Source organism: Macaca mulatta, chromosome 1, assembly GCF_049350105.2.
Source record: "Macaca mulatta isolate MMU2019108-1 chromosome 1, T2T-MMU8v2.0, whole genome shotgun sequence".
Classification (NCBI taxonomy): Eukaryota; Metazoa; Chordata; class Mammalia; order Primates; family Cercopithecidae; genus Macaca; species Macaca mulatta.
Genome location: NC_133406.1, coordinates 118559132 through 118576834, shown reverse-complemented (window position 1 = coordinate 118576834; position 17703 = coordinate 118559132). Strand labels below are relative to the sequence as shown.

The 17703-nt window shown below is 41.2% G+C and overlaps 1 protein-coding gene across 6 annotated transcripts in view; it reads left to right on the top strand.

Moving 5' to 3' along the window:
* Window positions 1–6418: 6418 nt before the first annotated feature.
* The window catches only part of BCL9 (BCL9 transcription coactivator), an 89112-nt gene continuing 77827 nt past the window's right edge, over window positions 6419–17703 (top strand). For 5 of the 6 annotated variants that reach the window (XM_077954238.1, XM_015149498.3, XM_015149493.3 and 2 more), the window contains exon 1: window positions 6419–6592. The gene's annotated coding sequence lies outside the window, so the exon portion shown is untranslated. 6 annotated transcript variants of the gene reach the window in all.

The following is a 17703-nucleotide window of genomic DNA, read 5'->3' as shown; positions in this document are numbered from 1 at the left end:
TACAATCCTGGCTGATCCTTCTGCAAGAGGACACTGTGTGAGTGTTCACATACATATGTGCCGCATCTCTACATGAAATGCACAGAACTCCAATTTATCATTAGTTAATGCATTTAAGTAACAATTACAAATACAAATCAAATGCATATGAACTCAAGCAAATCTCTTTGACTCTCCTTTTTATCAGTTAATCAGGATCCTTCTTAGGTCTTCTGCAACAATTAGAGGTTTTTCAGAAAGTGGTCCAGAAAAAAAAAATAGCTATGCTTTTAAAAAAATATGTTAAGATCTTGGGCATTTAGTCTGTTGGCCAATTCTAGAATGGTCATCCTGTCGGTCTACCCATATATGAGTCCATCCTTCTGATTTATTATTGTTTAAAAAGAACAAAGAAGCTGCATTCATTTATTCTGAAGGATAGGGGAATTTCTGTTCCTCACTACAATGATGCTGCCTCTCACCAGAGTTCAATAATGTGAATCTCTTGTTAACACATATTTGTAAGTTAGTTGTGTTCCCTTAAATATTTTTGCTTATATAAACTGTAGTTCTCGATTTTCTACCCATCTCATAGTACGTATTACATATTACATACTACAGTTTGTGGATTACCCAGATGCCTTGTTCTTTCTTCTATACTGGAGCTTTTGGCCATTTAATGCTCTCTAGTGACCTGAAGCTTAGCTGAGAAGAGAAAAAGATGAAATTTAAATGAATAATGTTTAAGTCCTAAATCATGAATTTGTCACTGTGCTTTTCTGAGATGCTTGAACTCTACTGTAGGTCACTTTGAGGGGTCTTTTCAAATAGTATTTTTGTTTTTTCCATTTTTAAATTTTTTGAGCTTTTAATTTTTTTTTAACTTCCTGCACTATGCTGATGTAATATTTATTATTTTTTTTTAAGAGACAGGGTCTCAGTATGTTGGCCACGGTGGTCTCAAACTCCTGGCCTCAGGCAATCCTCCCATCGCAGCCTCCCAAAGTGCTGGGATTACAGGTGTGAGCCACCACACCCAGCCTCAAATAATATTTTTAAATATTAACATTGTTTCTCTAAGGTGTCCTGTATAGAAAATGTTTTCCTTGAGTGTTTGTTTACAGACTAACTGTTCAAATGGGAACCTAATAAGGACAAAACAAATGATAATTAGTCTGTCCTTCAGTTATTTGTAGGTCTGAAAAATCCATAGCAAGATAGACAATATAAAACAGCTGAAATAACAGGGGCTTTGGGTCAAACAGAACCAGGTTTGAGGCCGTTACAGTTATGAACTGTGTGACCCTGGACAAAGTACTTAATCTCAGCAAACCTGTAAAATGAGAACAAATATAACATCTAACATTTGTTGATTACTTTTTATGTACTGGGCACTATGCTAATTATGTCACATACATTCATTATCTCATTTTGTCCTCAAAATAATCCCATGAGGAAAGTACTATTAATATCCTCATTTTACAGAAGAAGAAATTGAAGCCCAGAAAGGTTGAGTAACTTGTCCAGAGTCACAAAGTAGCAGAGCCTGTAACTCAATGTCATGTCTGTCTGGGTCTAGAGACCAAGTAAATAAATACCACTAGTAGTACTCCCAGTAGTAGTACTCCCCTTATAGGGTGAATTGCAAGGATTAAATGAGATAATGCATGTAAGGCCCATGTCTAGCACATAGCACTGCTGTTCTTACTAAATATTGTTATATATTACTAGCTAAAATTTGTATAGCACTTCACTGCTTGTAAAGCTTGTTTACATAGTAACTCGTTGGAAACTGTCTCAGAAAAGTTAAAAGACTTGGCCAAGGTCATTTAGCTTGTAAGCACACTGATATCAGAACCTGAATCTTTCAATTCCAAAACCCAGCCATTTTACCTTGGCTTTTAATCATTGGGGAGTGCTATGTTTTTCTGTAATTTAATTTACTTATTATTAGTAAGAGGTAGCTATTTTCAGATTAGGTGAGTTCTAATCTTGCCAGCCACTAAATTGCTCCTTTATCTTGGTAAATCTTGAAATCTGTTTCTTGATTTTCTGCTTGATTCTCTCCTTTAAGTCAGACAATTTACCTTTCCAGAAATGTGGAGAAGTCTCATTTGTCCTACTACCACATTCTTTTCCACAGTTAAATATATACATGTAGGTAGATATCAAATGATGAATGGGCTGTAGTTTTTAAGGTTATTTTGTAAGTTGGTTGTTTAGAAATCTGAGCATTTCTCCCATGTTTTGAATGAACCTTAAGTCCCATAGGGAACCCACAGGAACCTATTATAAGCCTGTGCCAGATGCAGGAAAAGGGAGAAGGAATGTGGAGAATGATGAAGGTCCTTCAATTCATTCTGGGCTGGGCTAGATAAAAGTTTTGAAAGTCTTTGCTTTTCATATCTCCTCACCTCCGATAGCTTGTCTCGTTTCCCAGTGTCCCTTCTCTTTCTACTGCCCTGTACAGCCCCCAAATCAGACCTGCCTTGCACCAAGGAGTTTTCTAAGTTCCAAAACTATCTACCGGCTCCTACTACTTTTTTCCTCTTCTCCCTCTACTCTAAATGGCTGTTTGATATGATCTAGGAATTTGTAGAAAAGTAGGCTAATGAAATAATTCATGCTAAAGTAGGAAAGGCTGACTTCCCTTATCCCTTCCAGAGGTGTTTACATTTTTAAAGGATTATTAATAATGCAAGTGAATTTGTAATTGGTGGGAGCTCTAGCAGTGAAACAAAATAAAGTGAAAAGTGGATATCATGTAGAAGGCATTTTGGAAGAGGTGTGTTGCAATCCGGGTAGAACAGCCCAGATAGGGTCTAATTCTTGTTCCATTCCTTAATGCCACCACCCCCTCCAACACATTTTCACACACATGTGCCAAACACATCTCATCAGTTACCTTGGCTTCTAGTTTTTTTGTTTTTTGTTTTTGAGACAGAGTCTTGCTCTGTCGCCCAGGCTGGAGTATAGTGGTGCAATCTTGGCTCACCGCAAGCTCTGCCTCTCGGGTTCACGCCATTCTCCTGTCTCAGCCTCCCCAGCAGCTGGGACTACAGGCAAATGCCGCCACGCCCAACTAATTTTTTTGTATTTTTAGTAGAGATGGGGTTTCACTGTGTTAGCCAGGATGGTCTCGATCTCCTGACCTCGTGATCCACCCGCCTCGGCCTCCCAAAATGCTGGGATTACGGGCGTGAGCCACTGCGCCCAGTCTGGTTTCCAGTCTTTCCCTCATCAACCAGATAACTACTAGCATGATAGCATTTCAGAACTGGAAAGGGTTTTAGAGCTAATGTCATTAGCTTATTTTATAATTGAGGAAATAGGGTTCAGATAGCAAGGCTTGTGCTCACACACTGGTGAGTATAGAACAAGCACTAGAATGCCAGGTCTTCTGCCTAAGAATCTAGGACGTTTTCATCTATACTCCATGCTCAGCATTCATAAGTCTTGTAAAATACACTTAGAAATGCTCATGCATTGACCTTGTTCACATATCCACTTGGAATTTCTTTTTTCTCTTTGGAGTTGGCAGGTGGAAGCCATCAGTGCTGGAGGCAAGATAGTCTGACCTGGTGTTCTTACCAACATGTTCTGGCCTGAAGGCCTGGCATTCTCTGTCCTCTGCCAAGTGGAGGAATTGGAAAACTAAAGGTTGTTTGGGGGCCCGGGCACATGCTTTCTTCTTCATTAGCTACTTTCAGGAGATGTCATGAGATTTTAAAATGCATGTGAAAATGTTAGGATCATGACTGCCTCTTTCTTCTTTCTCTCATTGAGCATTTGTATTTTCACTCTAACAATCGGAACAAGTCTTTTTGCTGCTGTAGCAGTACAGCATAGTGGTGGCGATCCTGGTCTCTAGAAAGGTAGACCACCTGGGGCCATATCTCAGCCACTACCTCCTGGCTGGATTACCTTAACACGTTACTTCACTTCTGTGCCTCAGCTCCTTCATCTAGAAAATAGAAACACTAATAGTTTACACTGTATGAGGTTGTTTAATATATGGAAATGCTTAATAAATGTTAGTTGTTGCCATCATCATTATCATCAATATCTATGGGCCTTTTTAGTTTGCTTTCTTATTTAAAAAACTTTTTTACACTTAAGAAAAGGAAGCTTTTCTGGTCTTAGCTACCTTTCTCCATTCCCTAGCAATCTGAAAATAGTGCAGTCATTGAAGGTTAAGTCGACCCTTTATGCAATTCTTACCTAGGAGGCCTCATTGTGTATAGTGAGTCACCACCACTTAGAAGTGGACGGTGAGTCAGTAACCTATTAAGGGGAGGTCAGAAGTTCCCCTGGCTCAAAATGAAAGCATTCAAACCCAACCCTGGGGTACAGGAAAAACAGTGTACTTGTATGGCTGACTAGACTTGAAGTGCCATGGACTACCTGGTCTACTCGAGTGAGAAGGCACAATGTGGTGGGTAAACGCTGGGGCTTTAGAATCACACAGACCTCAGATGGATTTCAGCTCTACCTCTACCTTGCTGTGTGACCTCAGACAAGTTGCTTAACCTCTCTGTGCCTCATTTTTCTATCATCTGTAAATGGAAATGACCTTAACAGAAATTACTTCATGGTATAAATGCATGGGAAAATGCTAAGAATCAAGTAAATACTAAAAAAAAAAAGTAATTATTTTCATTATTATCACCACATCATCATCATTAATGGGAGTCGGGACAGACAGTTCAGGGATCAGGGATAATGGAGAAGCAAATTAAGGGGAAAAATAACAGGAACAAGTCTGTGTCTTTGATGTGGTGAGTTTTAGGTAGTGACACCTCATTTCGCTAGTATTAAGTATGAAAGAAGTCATAATTTATTCTTTACTGCACCCCTACGAAGGAATGAGTGATGTGTGTTCACATAATTTCCATTTTGTAGAGGAAGATTCTGAGGAATAGAGTCTAAACAATCTTCATGAAAAAGTGCAGATCTGATTTAGCACCAGTTAGGAGCTAAGCTTCCATTCAGATCCTGTTGTATAGGGGTGACTCTTCTGGCCTAGGCAGAGGAGATCTTGTTAGGTCTGTGAGTCCACAGTATCTAAAAATATCAATGTCATGTAATCATCCTGTCATTCTTCTTCCTGATCTCAATTGGCCCTCCTGATTTCATGCCATCTGCAAATTTGCACATCCTTTGTGCTCCTTTTTGCTCACATTTTGTGCCTTCTTTTACCATCTCATTTACTCTGCATGTTTCAATCTCTCTGGGTTTCCATTTTTCTTCTTTTTTTAATGCAGTGTTGTTTCTCTCTCTCTCTCCACTCCTTTACAGCCCCCACCTCCTCCCTCCACACCAATCAAATTCCTGCTTGTTTCTTGCCATATTCATTATCCTACCTCATTCCCCTCTTATTCCTAGAAAACAGCACACAGACTCACCCTCCCCTCCTCCAACTCTCAGGCCCACCCTCCATAAATTCCAGCAGCCTGGCAATCAGTAACTTTAGCATCACACTTCACAGCTCTCCTAGTTTACACTACTTGTTACTACGCTCCTTGCTACTGCTCTCTAGGGTTTCTGCTAAAAGAAAAAAAAAAAAAAGCTTCACTTTAAAAATATCCTGGGTACAAGTTGAACCTACAGTTAAGTTTACTCACACATTTACACATTTCATGATTTTATTGTAACTAGTAGCTCAAGTCCATGCTCAATTATGCAGTGAAAGGCTAGATCCTCAGGAAACAATTTTTTCTCCATTGTAAAGAAGAAAAATCACTCAACAGAAACCCCAGTCCTGGGGCCACCCACCCTCTTATCTCCCTACTCCCCCAATCTCCAGCTAATGGGACTTTGTTTTTTCCTTTGTCGGGTCATTTATTTCACTTTTCCCGGCGCTGAGATGGCCTGAGTCTGTGTATGTGTGCACACGTGTGTGGCCACTGCTGTTCTTCCAAAGGGCTCACCTCTCTTCTGCCATTTTACTAGGACACAGGAGGCGGCTCTCTGCTCTCGCTCTCCCTCTCTCTTTTTCTCCCTGCCCCCAACTCAGCCTGGGCTTTTTCCTGTCTCTTAACTCCACCAGTGCAGCAGCAACTAGCTGAGCTGCTTGAGAGAGAGAGAGAGAGAGAGAGAGAGAGAGAGAGAGAGAGAGTGTGTGTGTGTGTGTGTGTGTGTGTGTGTGTGTGTGTGTGTGTCTGCGTGCGCAGCTAGGCCAAGCCTGCGAGCCTGCCTGTCACTGGAGAGTTTTAGTTTGCATTCAGAAGAAAGGAGGAGGGGAGACAAGAGGGGAGGAGGAAAAGGTGGAGGGGGGAGGAGTAGGGGGGGCGTATAGAAGGGAGGGAGAATGTCTTGTTTGTGGCTTGTCAGCAATTGCTTGAGACAAGCTTCCATGTGTGAAAGCTACTTGGCATGAATGCCTGGGCCGTACCAAGTGTCACCGCAGCAAGAGGGGGAGTCAGAAGAAAAACAGATCAGACCAGAGCAGACAATAGGCCCCTAAAGTGTTCCCCCTAAGTTGCTTTGATGTTGTCCTGGTGTCTTGATACCAGGAGGCCAGGGATTGCAGGAAAAGGGTCTTTTTTGTCTTCATTCACTTTCCCCCCTCAGTTTCTGAAATGATTCTCCAGAATTTCTCCTCATAAAAAAGGTAAGAGCCCTAACAATTCCTTCTTCGGTGGCAGGCTTGTTCGCCTGTGCCTGGAAGTGGGGGTCTCATTCCTGCGCTGCTCTGGAGGAGCGCTGGGGTCCTGCGATTGGAGCTCCTGCGTTGCCCCTGGAAGTCTTTCAAGGCGCCCAGGGCTGGGGATGGCCCCTCTTTCGAGGGAACCCCAGTAACACGATCTGTGCCTCTGGGTTGGTGGGGGAGAAGGGGTGGATGGAGAGGGGTGGGAGGAGGGTGTGAGTGTGGGAGGGAAAAGAGAGAGAGAGAGAGGGAGCGAGAGAGAGGGAAGCCTGAAAGAGAGGGAGAGAAGGGCAGAGCCTTCGTTCTGGGAAGCCCCAGCCCAGAGCCCAGGGAGGCCTTGCAGGCTCCAAGCTGTGCATTCTCAGGCTGAGCAAGGGCCGGCCAGGGCTCCGCCGAGTGACTGCAGAGATTGCATCGAGCTTTGTGTGTGCCAGTGTGCCGGTGGGTCTGTGTGTGCATGTGGACTTCCCACACACTGCCCTGGTGTGCCTTGCTGTGAAGGGGAGGCACCCCGATCCTTACCACCCCAGCCCAGACTCTCCGAGGAGGAGCGGCATGGCAGGCAAGAAGGGAGAGCAAGAGAACTCTGCCACAAGACGATCCAGAAACTTTTCCAGTCTCAGGGATTCCTCTGGTCGTAGAGACTGTAGAGTTGTGGGGTGCCCCGTGCCTCAATTTCCCCATCTGTAAAATCAAGGGAGCTGATCAGGGATGCTGTATGCCTCCCTGGGATTGAGCGAAACAGAACAGATCACTGTGTCTGAAACGCGTGGAGAAATCGTCAGCTAGAGATGCTGTGGAATCACAGAGTAGAAGTGTTACCATTATTCTTGATCATCATCATCATCAGGGTAATAAAACCATCATTAAAGACACCCTGAGACAAATAGACTGAGGAGCATAGATCAAGTGTCTGAGCATTTCTAAGGAAACAAAAAGCCTTGTTCCACCTGTTGGCTTCTGTCCTTTTCTCTTGTGTCTTTTCGTTAGATTTATTGGCCGATTTGTACAGAGAATGGGGTGGGAGGGGTTGGGTTTTCCCCTTTCCTCCTCCTTGTACATATTTTTGTTTTAAAGAAGGTCAATGTAAGATGCTTGAGCGAGAAAATGTGCCCCCTGGTATAGTAGTTTATTCAAGACCTTGTGTTTTCTGGCACTGGCAGGGCATGCAGACACATCTGTAAACTCTACCTTGGAGGTTAAAGATTTTTATTGTGGCTTTTAGAGATTAAATGAGATTTATTTACAATTGCTGTTTATCAGAGACTAAATATCTCACTGTGTGTGTATGAGGCTAAGAATGTGAAGGCTGTTTACTCGCTGGTGGTTTTGTGGATAAAACCTTTTCCTTTTTGAAGTGACATCTTGAGGGATGGAATAGAGGGCTAAAATCAGTGCCTAATATGCATCTTTAAAATCTTTTTTTGAAGAAAAAAATGTCTGCTTATTTTCTTGAGTTGTGGATTTCCTTTCTTCTGTTCCTACACAGTGATTGTTTAAAGGCTCCCAGTTGTAGCTCTCTCTGAATTCTCTGGGGGAATTCTGCTTTCTTACCTAATTCTAGGTTTTCTGTGACTCTGCTACTTGTCCAAAAAAATCTGTAAAAGTCTAGGAGGCTGTGCCTCCTTCCATTCTAACTGCAAATGTTTATCAGACTGACTCCCTGTGATAGCTGGAGATTGAAGCAAAGGACCAGCCCTGGTTGAGAATATTTATGTGCTTCTCACAGAGGCCTGGAAACCTGACTTCTGAGTGTGGGAAAAGCTGAAGGAAAGCCATTAGTTGGCCTGGATCTGGCAAGAAGGTCCCCCTACATTTAATGTTTTATTAAAATAAAGCTGTATATATATATCTGAAAACTTAATTGTTTTCTACTTTATAGGGAGAGATCTTACCACGGTTGTTCCTGACAAGATTTCAGGGTCCAGATATGTTCCTAAAATGTTAGAATTTAAGGACTGCAAGGAAAAAGAAGTGTTATTCCATCATGTTATAGACGAGGATGTTAAGGTCCAAAAGAGATAAGCACTAATCTAAGGGGCGCAACAAAGCTGTGGTAACATCTAGACCACACCCGGGGGTTCAGAGTACCCGGAGGGTCTTCATGCCACGTACCTTTACCTCACACCCACATTTGATTTTACATACTCCAGCACTTGGCCAACCAAAGAGAGGCACCTTTTGTAGTTCTGCTTGCTGTGCTGGATTACAGCAGCATGCTCTGCCCTGCTCATGTCATCAAATAGCACAAATATGACAAGCATGGGTCCACAACATGAATTTGCATAAATTCATTCATGTATTCATTTGTTCATTCGACTAATATTTTGGGGATCTTTACTCTGCAGCAGGCAAACACTGGGCACTGAGGATATAGGAAAGAGAAAGGCGGATATACCCCTGCCCTCAGGGAACTTACAGTCTTATTGGTATGATCCACATTAACCACATGGTCACACAAACTAGTAATCCTAATATTGATAATACTTATTGAACAGCATGCAAGTATTATGGCGGAGTGCATAGAGTTGCATAAGTTATTGACTCAAAGTGTGTAACTAGACATAAGCTAACTGTTCTCTTTCTCTTTGTGGCTGAGTTCCCCTTGCCCCAGCCAACTTCCATTCCTCTGGTGTCATTCCTACTCACAGGGAGCCCAGCAATTCCAAAGAGCAGAAAATTTTCCTTCCGTCTCTCATCATCCTTCACTCTCTCTCTTTTTCTCAGCACACAGACCAACAAATAATATCTGCTAAACCCCTACACTTGTACTGTGAAGTAACTTCACTCTTGTAGTGAGCAGCCTAACATTGCTACCTGGATAATTCATGTCGACTGCGGTTAGTGAGACTCTGATCTCGTTTTACTGATTCCATCGTTCTTCTAGGGCTGGTACTAAACACTCAGCTGCAAGAGTCTCTACCATTATCACTGTCATCTTGGAATTCCAAAGACAATATAATAAAATGACCTTTCCTACCCCTCCCAGCAAGGAAACATATCCTACCCCTCCCAGCAAGGACTCATAAAGGGAAAAAAAATTAAATACCTTTTTAGCAGATCTCTGGTTGTGTTATTAAAATCTGACTGGTTTAGTGATATCAAAGATAGAACCTTTTTTTTTCTCTCTCTCTCTCTCTCTCTTCCTCCTATTTGTGGCCTTTCTTGGAAAGAATATAGTGTCTGGTTGAAATGCCAGTCATTTCCACGGAGGCAGATTTGTGTTAATGCTGGCATCACCATTTTCTATGTCGTGTCTTTCTCTAGTACTCAGCGGAGTTTGTCTTCAGTGTTGTCCATCCATCTTTTTTTTTAAGATTAATTTAATAGTTTTTTTAGAAGGCACACATGCCCACCCACACATAAATCATAGGTTTGATGCCTATACTTTAGGAACCCACACATAATGTGTGGTTAAGCCGTGTCATGAGAAAAATAAGAGTCAGTTCTACATACCCAGCATTGTTACACAGGGATGTGCCCAGCCCACATTGTAGCAACAACCTAAACCGGAGCTTGCCAGCTTGCTGTGGTCTGCATTTGGCACCTGTGGCCAACGCCTCCTCCTCTGAGCGGTATGCACTTCATTTGCAAGTCTTTGATCACTTCCGACATACTCTCCCCCACCCCAAGTGTGTTACTCACCGGGGAGCTGCCTCTTGGGGAGGCAGTCTGAGTTGGCATTGGAAGAGTAATCCAAAAAGAGGAGTAATCCAAGTGGGGAGTTGAGGAGTGAGTAAAACAAGGATCTGGTCAGAGGAAAGATTTAACAGAACTGGAGAGCCAGACAGCAGTGATACAGGCCATCTTTAACTCCGGGGGAAGAAAACTGAAGACTGTTATGACATTTTAAAGGGTGCAATGTGTAGGTACTCTGCATAAATAACAATTCTGGAGTCTCTAGTCCTGCTGAAAGTAAAACCAACACAAGGTGCAGGACATTTCCAAAACTCATTAGTTACAAATACGGCTTTTGCATGTAGCTTTACCAAAGGGGATTTTGTAGTTTTTCTACTCCCAAGAGACATAAATATAAGACGTACAATGGAAATTTTCTCCATTCCTTTTAATCCTTGACATTTTAATGCACTTTAAAATATCTGCCTAGTCCTCTATTATAACAGCTCTGTGAATTAAATAGTATTGTTATCCTTCTGTTATATTTGAGTAAGGTTATGTGACTCACCCAAGGACTCACAAGAAAATGAGGGGTGAAACTGCTAGCTAATTAAATCTCCCTGTTAGGCCATCTTTGCAAGAGATGAGAAGCAGAGAACAGAGGCAATCACCGCGACATTCAGATTAAAGGTACTGTGTTGACTTGGCATTAAAATAATTGCCTTGGGCCGGGCGCGGTGGCTCACGCCTGTAATCCCAGCACTTTGGGAGGCTGAGGCGGGCAGATCAGGAAGTCAGGAGATCGAAATCATCCTGGCTAACACGGTGAAACCCCATGTTTACTAAAAATACAAAAAAATTAGTGGGGCGTGGTGGTGAGCGCCTGTAGTCCCAGCTGCTGGGGAGGCTGAAGGAGGAGAATGGCGTGAACCCGGGAGGCAGAGCTTGCAGTGAGCTGAAATCGCGCCACTGCACTCCAGCCTGGGTGACAGAGCGAGACTCCATCTCAATAATAGTAATAATAATAATAATAATAATAATAAATAGTAATAATTGCCTTAGTTTTGCCTTCCCCCATCCTTTTTTTTTTTTTAAATGGTAGGATTTAGAGTGTTCATCGAAAAAAGGATCCCTAGTTCTAGTTTAATAATGACATGTTTTCTACAAAGTGCAATGGACCAGCCTCTATCTTTGGTTTTGCCAGTCTATGGCCTAGAAATCCCCATTTCTACTTCTCTGGACCTCTTGGAATGAGGGAATCGGACTAAATCATCTTTAAGCTTCCTTCCAGCTCTGCTATTCAATGTTTTTCTGATTCTGTGAATAAGATACTTAATGAATCTGGTCTTTGGTCATCTTATATGAAGCCCAATTCAAGAACTATAGTTATTAAAGGGGAAAGGGTAGTGGGTTTTGTGGATATATAGGATTCATTCCTATACGTCTATATCTATCATACTGACTATGTTGACATTTTGAAGTGAAAAGCTCAATAGGAAGAAGTGAGAGTTTAATTTATATCTTTTGGAGAATTTGCCAGTCAGCATGCAGGCACATGTGCAAGAGACTAAAGAACCATTTCCAAAAGAAGAGGCTGTTTTGAATGCATGTTTTTCTGTATAAGTATGAATTTAAAATGGATGGGCACTGGGTACATCTCTTAGCTTTGCTGTTCTCACAGGCTTTTTCATAAAAATCGTGGTTTTTTTTTTGTATTGTGCTCACATGTTGTTTTGAGGACGCAAAGGAACAGTGTAAGCAACTGTAGTGCTGATGATACATGCTATGGGTTTAACACTATGCTTTTGGGGATGACGGGATCATTGGCAATCTTTATGACATGAAACTCCTGAAAGAGATTATCTGCTGATAGTTACATATGTGTGTGTGTATATAATATACGTGTGTGCATATATATTATATATGCCTTTAAGATATAAGTAATAATCTGCTTCTGAAATGTGATTGAGGGTGAGACAGAGGGTAGAGAATGAATAATGGTTTCATTAATCATGTCATCTCTATGAGTAATTCCAAGCACTATTCATTTGAAATTGGTTAAACCTTTGAAAATATATAATTTAAAAATTTTACACAGTGGCTCTTAATGTAATTTTTAGAACCCCAGAGTAAATTTTCCTGCCCTGTTTTAGGAATATCATCTTGTTTGGAGCAAGGGAAACCAGTTCAAGGTTGCTTTGACAGTTAGTAAACCACTGACTCAATTTTAATTAGTTTTACGTTTTATCATCTGGAAAAAAATAGTATGTAAGATATAATTACTTTCTAGCTGGGAAAGAGGATTTTGCACAATATATGTAATAATTTTTTGATTTACAATGTGTCTTTATTCTGGGTTGCTTAAAATTCCTGACATTGAATATCTTGTTTAATATCATAACAATAATAATAAGTAGATACATAAGAGAAATGTATTATTAACTTTAAAGACAGGAAAACAGAAATAGTTTAGTGAAGTGGACATGCCAGTAAGACTTTTAGAACCTAAGAATGTACTCTGTAGAAATTTGTGAAGTGTTTGGTTACCGATGAATGCTAAACATTATAAAGGGAAAAGGAAAGCATATTCTATATATTATTATTGCCAATCTAATTTTTAATGATCTAAGTAGTTACCAAAAGTAGTCTTAAAGATTCAAAATGCCTTTAGTTTAAAACTTTGGAGAGCTTTAGTAATTCCATGAAAATCACAATCACTCTTTTTCCTGAAAAATACACAAACTCAAAACTACCACTAATAGCATTTGAAGGAAACCAAGCCGTCATTTGCTCAGAAGAGAAACTTATGAACCTTGAGGTAACTTTTTATCTTGGATAATACTAGATATATTGGACTTTCTGTTATCCTTAGGGCTTGTGTAGTTAGTATATGTTTGAGGAGAGAAATTTTGCTGAGGGTCTGTGGACAAGGATCATTCTGAGTGAAGGTTAAGGTCATACTTTCTCCAAGGATGCTTGGATTGGTGGTTTACCGTATAGACATCCATGACACACTGGAGTGTTTAAGGCAACCATAGTCTAAAGAATTCAGGACTTTAACTTCTGTGCCAGTGCCCACGTTGCTGTCTCTGCCTGGAATGTCTTTTTGCCTTAACTTTTCCAAGCCAGCTCCAGCTGCTCCTTTCAAGATTGATCCTGGGCATTTCTTCTGGGAAGCTTCCTGGACCCAAACCAGGTCATTCCTGCTCCACCGCCTCCTAGTATGCACTTATGTGGCTCTTATCACACTGCACTAGAATCGTCTGCCTCCTGCTCTGGGCTGTGGTCCCTCAAAGGTTGAATTGTTTGTAGTTTTTGTACCCCTAATCCTTAGCATAGGGTGAAACAGAGCAGGCAATCAATAAATGTTGGTGAATGAATAAACAGTTCACACTGAAATAAAGCTTATTAATGAATTTAATTAAATATACATCCAGAGGCTGAGGTGGGAGAATTGCTTGAGACCAGCCTGGGCGAGATAGTGAGACCCTGTCTCAAAAAAAAAAAGGTGTAAATACAAAAAGAATTGACAAGAAGAATCTTAAATTGCAACCTTGTGTTGCATTAAAAAAAAAAAAAGGAAATTTCTCATAGGGTATTCGTCTTCTCTCCTGTTGCAAAGAATAAAATACATAATCATAATAAAGCATTTTGTATACTCTCAAATTCTTTCCTTTTCTTTCTTTCTTTTTTTTTTTTTTTTGAGACAGAGTTTTGCACTGTTGCCCAGGCTGGAGTGCTGTGGCAAGACCTCGGCTCACTGCAGCCTCTGTCTCCTGGGTTCAAGCGATTCTCCTGCCTCGACCTTCCAAGTAGCTGGGATTACAGGTGTGCACCATGATGCCCAGATAATTATTGTATATTTAGTAGAGACAGAGTTTTGCCATGTTGGCCAGGCTGGTCTCAAACTCCTGACCTCAAGTGATCTGCCCACCTCAGCCTCCCAAAGTGCTGGGATTACAGGCATGAGCCACCACACTCAGCCTCCTCTCCTTTCTCATGCCCAGCTTTTTCCCCCTAAAGCTTTTGTTTTTCACGTTTCCCATTCTTGGACCTTGTGATTTCCTATGAGTTTATTTTTTATGTCAAAGAATCACAGATGATAAATCAGTTAGTTAAGTTTGCCTATCTTACCTGCTATTTATTGATATGTAGGTAGTGACTAAAGAGGAGAAGTTTCTTCTAGCTCAGAAACAGGAAAAATCAAGAGATCTTTGAGGAAGTTTGCACAATCAGAGGATAGTAAGGTGAACGCCTGACTTCCAGGAATCTGCAGTTGTGACCATCTGAAACAAAGAAGGAGTCACTGTAATTTAATTTTCATTTTCTAAAAAAGGTTTTAAGTGCTAAACCGTCTAGAAAAGGGCTTCTGGTTGCAAAGAACTGACTCACTCAGGTTCCCTCTAGAAAAGTGACATTCACTGTGAAGATGCTCACAGATAGAGCCTGCAATCAGACTTGGAGACCTTTTAGGTGCTGAGGCAGCTCTAGGGACAACTTTCTCGTTCATATCAGTCTGATTCTCTCCCTCTGTGTTTGCCTTACTCAGGCTCTTTTGCTACTCACTGCTTTGATCTTCTAGCTTTATTCTGAGTAAGCTCTCTCAATCTCATAGCTTTTTAATTACACCCCTAATTGTTGCTTCTTTGACTTGTCAAGAGCCCCATGTCCAGAATCTACTCTTTCTACTCTCCCCGCTTCATGGCTTCTCATGGTTTCTTTCCTTCCATTCTTTCAGCTGCAATTTTCCATGATAATTGCTTCCTTCTCTCAGAATTCCCTAATTTAGATTCCCAAGAAAGGATCCAACTAACCCAACTCATCTTTTCACTGCCATGCTTTATAGGTTCTTAGCCAGCTTGAGGTTGGAGCTTTCCATGAGTCAGAAGCTCACCTCTAGTCTAGGGTGCTGTGGTAAAGGGAGATGGGTAGGGGTAGAGCGGTTGTCACTTGGTATAAAACTGGACTGTCTTTTAGTATGAACCATGGAAGGGCCATCTTCCCTTCCATGTGGCTGGCAAGGAACATATTTGACACAGCTAATATAAGCCCATTATGGAAGTCTAGGAAATTAAGGCTAACTGGATTACTAAAAATTAAAATTTTCATGGGTAACAATTAGTACAACTGAGATAAAAAGACCATGGGAACAATAGCCAATTTATAATAAAAAAAATTGGGAGAGGTAAGTGTATTAGAGTTAGCTCTTACATGAGAGACGTCATTTCATGTATTTATCAAAAAGCAAGAGTAGGTGAATAGTGAGAGTGAGAATATAGTGACATGGATCCCAGAGGCTAGTCTAAACAGCAAGCGTAGTACTGGAATTGGGGACCAGGATGAGGATAAATAGAAATGCTCAACTCCGTAGGGAGCTTCAAAGCGTGTGCTTTCTTCCTGTGCTTTCTTCCTATGCTTCCCTGTTTTGTACTTGATCCAACTTGTCTGTAGCTTCTGGAACAGTCTGTCCTGAACTGGTTATGTGACCTTGGGCTGATTATTTGTTCTCTCTGAAACTCAGTTCATCATCTGTAAAATAGGGATAATAATTGTTATTTAAATAGCTTGTCTTAAGAATTAAATTAGATGGGATCATATATTTAAAGTGACTGATACACATTACCTGATATGTAAAAGGCACTCCATCAGTTGTAGCAATTATTCTAGAACATAAGGAGGAAGGAAATGTTGATGGAACAACATGCTGGGTAAAATTCTGCTTTTTATATCATTTATTCCTTACAACAGTCCTGAGGGACTTGTATTATTATTTCTACTTTATAAATGAGGAGACAGTAATAATAATTGAGTATTCGCTATGTGCTACACACTGTGTTATACTCTTCCAGGCATTGTCTCATTCAAACTGAGATAGGTGCTATTAATACCTTCACCTCATAGTTGAGGACACTGTGGTCTAGAGAGTATAACTTGCCAAACCATCATACAATTAGCAAGTGACCATTAGAGTATAAGTCTATCTAAAGCTGGGTCGGTCTGACTGTAAAGGATTTCCAAAGTTATATAATTGCTAAGTGACAGAGTCAAGGCTCAGGTCTTGTTAAGGGCAGTACTTCTTCAGTGCACAGCCAGAGGTACATGCTGATTGAATGAAGGATAGTGGCAGACACACACCTATAAGGGTCTCGCATCTGACTCTGAATGCCATGGTTAGACAAGGGTAAGTTTTGGATAGGGTACTGTTATGGTTCGGCTGTTCCCTCCATAACTTAGGTTCAAATTTAATTGCCATTATGAGAGTATTAAGAGGTGAGACCTTAAAGAGGTGGAGAATCCTTAAGGGCTTCACTTTCATGAACGGATTAGCGCGGTTATCTTGGGAGTGGGTTAGTTATCGACGGAGTGGGCTCCCGATAAAAGGATGAATTTGGCCCCCATTTTCCCTCTGCCATGCCTACGTGTTCACTAACCATGTGATGCCTTCTGCTATGGAGTGACCCTCACCAGATGTGGCCCCTTGATCTTGGACTTTCCAGACTCTAGCAAATACATTTCTTTTCTTTATAAACGACGCAGTCTGTGGTATCCTGAAATGGACTAAAGCAGCAGAAAATGGACTAAAGTATAGATTTTAAAAAAGTTTTAATAATTTAAATATGTCAAAATAAGGTCTCTGAGACCTGAGGAAGTGATTTAACAAACATGATAAATATCTGTTGTATGTCAGACAATGAAAATGAGCTTGGCATTGCAGGGTGCAAGATGATTGAGGCTTGAATCCCTACCTTTAAGGTGCTTTCATCCTGGTGGAGAGAGACAGATATTCACAGAACTAATTATAAAGCATATACCAATGGATCAAAAGAACTGTGGTAGTCACAGGAGAGAACAATTAATTTGGTGGTGAAGGGAATAATGGTGGAAGGAATTGGGGAATGCTTCATGAAGGGGATGACATTTGCAATGGTCCTTGAGGGATGAATGTGGAAGTACTAGAAGTCTTCTATAGTTTCCTTTTTCTTCACTCCAGTGGTTTTATAAAGGGTGATATAAAGTAGCATTGTAATGACTGAATAATAGATTGAGGCCAGGCGCAGTGGCTCACGCCTGTAATCAGCACTTTCGGAGGCCAAGGATGATGGATCAACTGAGGTCAGGAGTTCAAGACCACCCTGGCCAACATGACGAAACCCTGTCTCTACTAAAAAACACGAAATTAGCCGGGCGTGGTGGCGCATGCCTGTAATTCCAGTTACTCGGGAGACTGAGGCAGGAGAATCACTTGAACCCAGGAGGAAGAGGTTGCGGTGAGCCGAGATCACACCATTGCACTCCAGCCCGGGCAAAAAGAGTGAAACTCTGTCTCAGAAAATAAAACAAACAAAGATTGACAGATAATAATGCTTTCAAAGGTTGGTTTATTTGAATGAAAGCGGAGAAATATCTACTCTTACTAACCATAAGAATATATTGGCATTTTCCTAGTCTGTACTTTC